Below are 7,289 nucleotides of genomic sequence, written 5' to 3' on the forward strand. Positions count from 1 at the left end.
CGATTATGTGTTGTAATAAATGATGTGTTGTGATATCAATCTATTATGTCTCGCAAAAACAATATTCCTGGGATTGCGAGGAATGGCATAATAGGCATCTGGACTTAAAAATCCGGGTGTTGACAAAAAGAGAGACAAGAGAGGGCTAAGGCTAGCTAGAGGGGACATGGAGGGTGATAGGAGTGTAGGGTGGTGCAGGGCAAGAAATCCCATTGGCTCAGCAAGGAGTGATGGGGAGAGATGCTACACAGGCATTGATTCCCATGCAAGGCTCGACCACTTCTTTGCTTCTCCATCTCAATCATGATCCACGCCACAAGGACTGCTCAGCTCGGTCATGACCATGTGGTGAAAGAGCGAGGGGTGAAAGAGAAAAGGATGAATGGGAAAAGAAATAGAAAAGAGGGAAGAGAATAGAGAGGGAGTGGTGGTGATCCCATTTGCTAAGATCAAGGATCAAGGGAAATTGTAAAATGGACAATGCTGGCTGATGAGATCCTATCGTTGGTGAGGTGGTGCAACAAAGGTAGCTAAATGATGTTATTAAAATACCAAGAGAGATAGAAATGAAAATGAAGATTTTAATGCCAATGATGATCATGAGGGCATTAGATCACCTTGATTAGGCGATAGCCGCATAGTAGATGGCAAATCATAGGAATGTGTTAGATGTAGAGAATATGCCACTGAAATATGGAATTTTAATTTGTTTTTGTTTTAGCACCAAACTATGGGTTGGGTAAAATTTGAATTGGAAGGCTTTCAAAAAATTTCAAAATAACAAGATAATATTTTGAGCTAAAATAGGTCTACTTACATATCCATCCGTAGTAGGGTTTTCTCACATTTTTAGGATACCCAGGAATGCAAGAAATGGTGTATGTACCATTACATGCATTTTAAGGTATACAAAATAAAAACAAAAAATATTTTTGAGAAGGGAAAATGCTTGATAAAACAAATCAGAGGCACTTCCTAATTTTATTTGAGAATTTTTTTGGAAATCAAAGGATTTAACCTTGAGTTTGTTTTCAAACCAAGATAGAAGAAAATAGGTTTTAGTGTTTTAGAGGAATTGGAGGGAAACTCCAGTTTTGAAAGCTTGATTTGTTGCCATAAGGCATTGGATTCATTAAAGATAGGTTGTTTGGATTTATCTTATTGCAAAAAAGCATCAAGGTAAGGGTCACACACACCATCAAACAAAGTCAAAAAGAGTCATACAGAATCATCTCACCACATAAAGTCAAGCTAGATCAACATGCAACTACCAAAGAAACCAAGATGCAGTAGTTGAAGTAAGTGCTCAATGATGATCATGTCAGGGTAGGTTTTAAGAAGGCTTTTAAATAAAGGAGCAAAGCTTGGCAACATTTTCCAGAAAATAGTGGAGACGTGAACATATCCCTTTTCTAAAGCTTTTCAAAGATGTTTAAAATCCATTTGGTAAAAGTTTGTAAAATGAGAGTTTTTTTAAGATAGAGGGATCATACGGGAGTGGTGTTTTGGAACATGGGTGCATATGCTCTCTATATTTTAAAATACATCTTACATATATTTTAAATTTTATAAAAATTGAAACAAAAAAATTCCACGTACATCTTCATGTGCTACACACTCACAAAATTGTTTCATAAAAAATCGACTTATCATGTGACGTGTGTAAAAAAGACAAAATTCAGTGCTAAAGAAAATGCTTTTCCAAGATAAACTTTCTCCTTTTTACGTAGACCACAAAAAATATTGTTTTTTCGTGAACCTTGACGAACACATATATATAATGGAGATGTACATGTAGAATTTTTTGTCTAAATTTTTCGACATTTTAAAATATAATTTTTTGGTAGCGGGAGCATACGCACCCGGGAGCCGAATTGAATTTCCGGGGATCATACCAACTTGTAGATCCCAATAGTTTTATAAATACTTAGTTTGGGGAAACCTTTTCACCAAAATAAATTTTGGCTCATTGTTTTGAAAAAAATGTAAAATTACTTGAAATAGGAGAAATATCCAAGATAAAGCTTTTGTCAAATAGATAGTAATATTTTGAATGCCATGATTCACTAATGCACAAGGATTGTGTTGGTTCACATGATAACACAAGCATGCAAGAAACATTGATGTAGGAGGTTAAGACAAAAAGTTTTTGTTCCCCTAATTTTTGCACTTTGAACGCATAGACAAGGCTATAAAAGTTGGGGTGTTAGAATCTTTCTCTCTCTCCTCCCTAATTAATGGATGACAGGCCCTTGCGGTAAATAAATGAGCACTGCCACTGGGAAGGTGCATGCACATATTTTTTTTAGATAAAGGGAATATATTAATATCAAAAGATACCAATTACACTCAGCCTCTGCAACAATGCCTCACCCTAATAGCAGAAAGGATGCACACATCCAAAAAAGAGTAAAGAAAACTAAGAAATAAAAATCCCGTTACAGCATTCTAGACCTAGCAACAACAATACAACCACCACCGTGACAACACCTGAAGTACATACTCTCCAAAAGTGACCCCTCCAAGAAGGGAATAGTGCACTAGCGCCACCGTCGCCCGACCAAAGGTCTTAGGTTTTCAACCTGAAGATAGTCTCCACTCTAAAAACAATGCCTCCAACAAGAACATTGTCAGGCACAACCAGTTAAGGCCAGACCTTGGGTTTTCACCCTAAGAGGTAAGACTCTGAACTTCTCTTGTGTTGTCGCCCCCACATGCATACCTCTGCTGCAGAGACCGGAACGCCAAGCAGATCCCTCAGCATCACGGAGACTCGAACCTCCTTTAGCCAGTCCATCAATCCGGCCTTCATGATATTCCTTCTTCTGACTTCACCATGGACCAAAAAGTCACCTGATGTCAACACAGAATAGAGCTTCGCGCCGCTCCCTCTGGAACCAAACGGACGGAATAAAAACATAGGTGCGCGCGACCGAATACCACTCGATCCAGCAAACTGTAGGCAAAAGATGAACTGTTCCATTCGCCAGCTGAGCTTTCCGGAACTCATCTCTCCAGCCAGATCAAAGCAAAATGACCTCCGGAAGATCTTCATCCTCGCATGCGAGAAACCCGAGGACCGCCACCAAAAACAAAGCAAGATCAGCAGCCCCCACGCCGCCAATCCCTCATGCCGGATCGCCAAGGAAGAGGACAGCGACGCGGATCATGCGTACCGCCGCTGAACCGTTACCGGGGGCGGAGGCTGCCACCACTCCACCGAATCCTCCATGGCTACCGATTGAGAGCCTCGGGCCCCGGCCAAGTAGCCGTGCCGCCCGGCTTCCTCCACCAGCGCTACATCACCTCCCATGGAACGTCGCCGTGAAAACCCTCTTCTCCCCCTCGTCGATTCGACGGAGGGGGTGCCGCCACCACCGCCATAGCCAGGCCAGGACTGGGGCCATGGCCGGGGCCGAGGCACGGGGGCCAGGGCCGAGGCCAGCGCCGGGGTCGGGCCCGCGCCCGGCAGTGGCAACGGCTGAGGGCGACGAGCGGCGGGTGGCTGTGGGGCGCGGGGGGAGGAGGAGCCTCCGCCGCCGCCCGGGAGGGGGGCGGGAGAGGGAGGCGGCGGGTTAGGGTTAGCTACGGAGGAGTCTAGAAAATGGAGAGAATTTCACTTCCCGGCCTATGCACCAACTAAGGATGCAAACAGCCATTTGGCATGAGTACTAAGATTTTAATCTTGGTCAAGATTAAAGCATAGTCCTCAATATAAATTGCATGAGTACCAAGACCAACCCGGGTCTCAAGTATAAATAGGAACCTAAATTCGCTTTTGTGAAGATTTGAACTCAGGTGTTGGGTTTATACATCCACTCTCCCAACCAGTTGAGCTAGGCTCACTTCTTTTCGTGTCTGTGCCCGACACAAACGGACACAAATTGTGTCCAGAATGCATCAGCCCGTTCGAGATGCCCTTATCATGAATCTCGTCCATGGACAACATGTCCTCTAGACTGAACAGCGCAAGGCATGTCCAATGATTCCATAGAGGCCGGGCTCGTGGCCTTGGTGAATAAATTGGAGATTGAATTACAATTTGGACCAAAGTATGGTGTCACTTTCAACTTCCCCGATCTACTCAAATGGGAGAACCTTCACATGCATGCCTCTCAACCCCCTCTATACAACTAGAGAACTATCCACTCGATACACTTGGTGACTTGGATACATGATGAGAACAGTATATAAAACTGCAAAAACTAACAACACTACGACAATTTCGTGATGTGCGGAGGTTGTACACAATTTGTCTATCTTGTAGGAGAAAACCGCTCGGGTCGCTCCCCCTCCTGGGCGACCTAGGGCGGAAACCCTAGCCTCCGCCGTCGTCCTCCCCTCCTCCTCCCGCCCTCCTCGTCGTCCTCGGAGGTCGTCGCCGGCGAAGCCGGGCGCGGCCGGTGATGGGGGCGGCGGGGCTCCTCGCGTGATCCCTCCGTGCGGCGGAAGGAGGCTAGCCTCCGCACGGGGGGATGGTCCCGGACCGTGGATGGTGGTGGCGGCGCGGCCCCTCGCCGGGCGGCCGGTGATGGTGGCGGCGGCATGGCCTTGATCTGGGGGCGCAGCTCTCCTCTTCCTCGTCGCGGCCTTCGGGCGGGCGGTGATGGGGGCGGCGTAGCAAACCCGGAACCTGGCGGTGCGATCCTCTCCTTTCGTCCTAGCCTCGGCATCGCCGGGCCAGCGATGATGCAGACGGATCCCGCACTGCTCCTCCTCAAGGTTTGGGACCACGGCACCAAGGGCGGCGGCCCTGGATGGCGGTGGCGCCGTCGACCTGGTGGCAGGTGGCGGGCGTGGTCCTAGGGTCTCTCTTGCGTGAAGAGGAAGACCTACCGGAGGCCTGGACTTGTGATCTAGCCGGAGTGTTGAGTTCCGGAAGGCTCCGCCGGCAAATGTAACAGTGCTTTGTGCCTGGAGTTTGCTGGATCGGTGGTATTCGGTCGTGCGCACCCATGCTTTTATTCCGACCGATTGGTTCTGGAGGGAGCGGCGCGAAGCTCTTTTTCTGTGTTGACATCAAGTGACTATGGATCCATGATGAAAGTCGGAAGAAGAGAAGTACATGAAGGCCGGAGGGGAGGACTAGCTAAGGGAGGTTCAAGTCTTCGCGCTGTTGAGGGACTTGCTTGGTGTTCCGGGCCTCACAACAGCAGTATGATAGTGGGGGCGACAACACATGTGAAGTTTAGAGTCCTACCTTTCAGGGTGAAATCCCAAGGTCTGGTCTTAACTGGTTGTGCCTGGCAATGACCTTGTTGGAGGCATTGTTTTGAGAGTGGGGACTGATATGTCTCCGACGTATCGATAATTTCTTGTGTTCCATGCCACATTATTGATGATATCTACATGTTTTATGCACACTTTATGTCATATTCGTGCATTTTCTAGAACTAACCTATTAACAAGATGCCGAAGTGCCAGTTGCTGTTTTCTGCTGTTTTTGGTTTCAGAAATCCTAGTAACGAAATATTCTCGGAATTGGACAAAATCAACGCCCAGGGTCCTATTTTGCCACGAAGCTTCCAGAAGACCGAAGAGGAGACGAAGTGGGGCCACGAGGTGGCCAGACTATAGGGCGGCGCGGCCCAGGTCTTGGCCGCGCCGACCTATAGTGTGGGCCCCTCGTGTGGCCCCCTGACCTGCCCTTCCGCCTACTTAAAGCCTCCGTCGCGAAACCCCCAGTACCGAGAGCCACGATACGGAAAACCTTCCAGAGACGCCGCCGCCAATCCCATCTCGGGGGATTCAGGAGATCGCCTCCGGCACCCTGCCGGAGAGGGGAATCATCTCCCGGAGGACTCTACGCCGCCATGGTCGCCTCCGGAGTGATGAGTGAGTAGTCTACCCCTGGACTATGGGTCCATAGCAGTAGCTAGATGGTTGTCTTCTCCCCATTGTGCTTAATTGTCGGGTCTTGTGAGCTGCCTAACATGATCAAGATCATCTATCTGTAATTCTATATGTTGCGTTTGTTGGGATCCGATGAATAGAGAATACTTGTTATGTTGATTATCAATTTATATCTATGTGTTGTTTATGATCTTGCATGCTCTCCGTTACTAGTAGATGCTCTGGCCAAGTAAATGCTTGTAACTCCAAGAGAGAGTATTTATGCTCGATAGTGGGTTCATGTCTCCGTGAATCTGGGGAAGTGACAGAAATCTCTAAGATTATGGATGTGCTGTTGCCACTAGGGATAAAACATTGGTGCTATGTTCGAGGATGTAGTTACTGATTACATTACGCGCAATACTTAATGCAATTGTCTGTTGTTAGCAACTTAATACTGGAGGGGGTTCGGATGATAACCTGAAGGTGGACTTTTTAGGCATAGATGCATGCTGGATAGCGGTCTATGTACTTTGTCATAATGCCCAATTAAATCTCACTATACTCATCATAATATGTATGTGCATGGTCATGCCCTCTTTATTTTTAAATTTCCCAACTGTAATTTGTTCACCCAACATGCTGTTTATCTTATGGGAGAGACACCTCTAGTGAACTGTGGACCCCGGTCCTATTCTTTACATCGCATACAATCTACTGCAATACTGTTTTACGGTTTTCTGCAAACAATCATCTTCCACACAATACGGTTAATCCTTTGTTACAGCAAGCCGGTGAGATTGACAACCTCACTGTTTCGTTGGGGCAAAGTACTTTGGTTGTGTTGTGCAGGTTCCACGTTGGCGCCGGAATCTCTGGTGTTGCGCCGCACTACATCCCGCCGCCATCAACCTTCAACGTGCTTCTTGACTCCTACTGGTTCGATTAAACCTTGGTTTCTTACAGAGGGAAACTTGCCGCTGTGTGCATCACACCTTCCTCTTGGGGTTCCCAACGGACGTGTCAACTACACGCATCAAGCAAATTTCTGGCGCCGTTGCCGGGGAGATCAAGACACGCTGCAAGGGGAGTCTCCACTTCCCAATCTCTTTACTTTGTTTTTGTCTTGCTTTATTTTATTTACTACTTTGTTTGCTGCATTATATCAAAACACAAAAAAATTAGTTGCTAGCTTTACTTTATTTACTGTCTTGCACTCTATCTCAAAAACACAAAAAAAATTAGTTACTTGCATTTACTTTATCTAGTTTGCTTTATTTACTACTGCTAAAATGGGTACTCCTGAAAATACTAAGTTGTGTGACTTCACAACCACAAATAATAATGATTTCTTATGCACACCTATTGCTCCACCTGCTACTACAGCAGAATTCTTTGAAATTAAACCTGCTTTACTGAATCTTGTTATGCGAGAGCAATTTTCTGGTGTTAGTTCT

This window comes from Lolium perenne, chromosome 2, assembly GCF_019359855.2.
Source record: "Lolium perenne isolate Kyuss_39 chromosome 2, Kyuss_2.0, whole genome shotgun sequence".
NCBI lineage: Eukaryota > Viridiplantae > Streptophyta > Magnoliopsida > Poales > Poaceae > Lolium > Lolium perenne.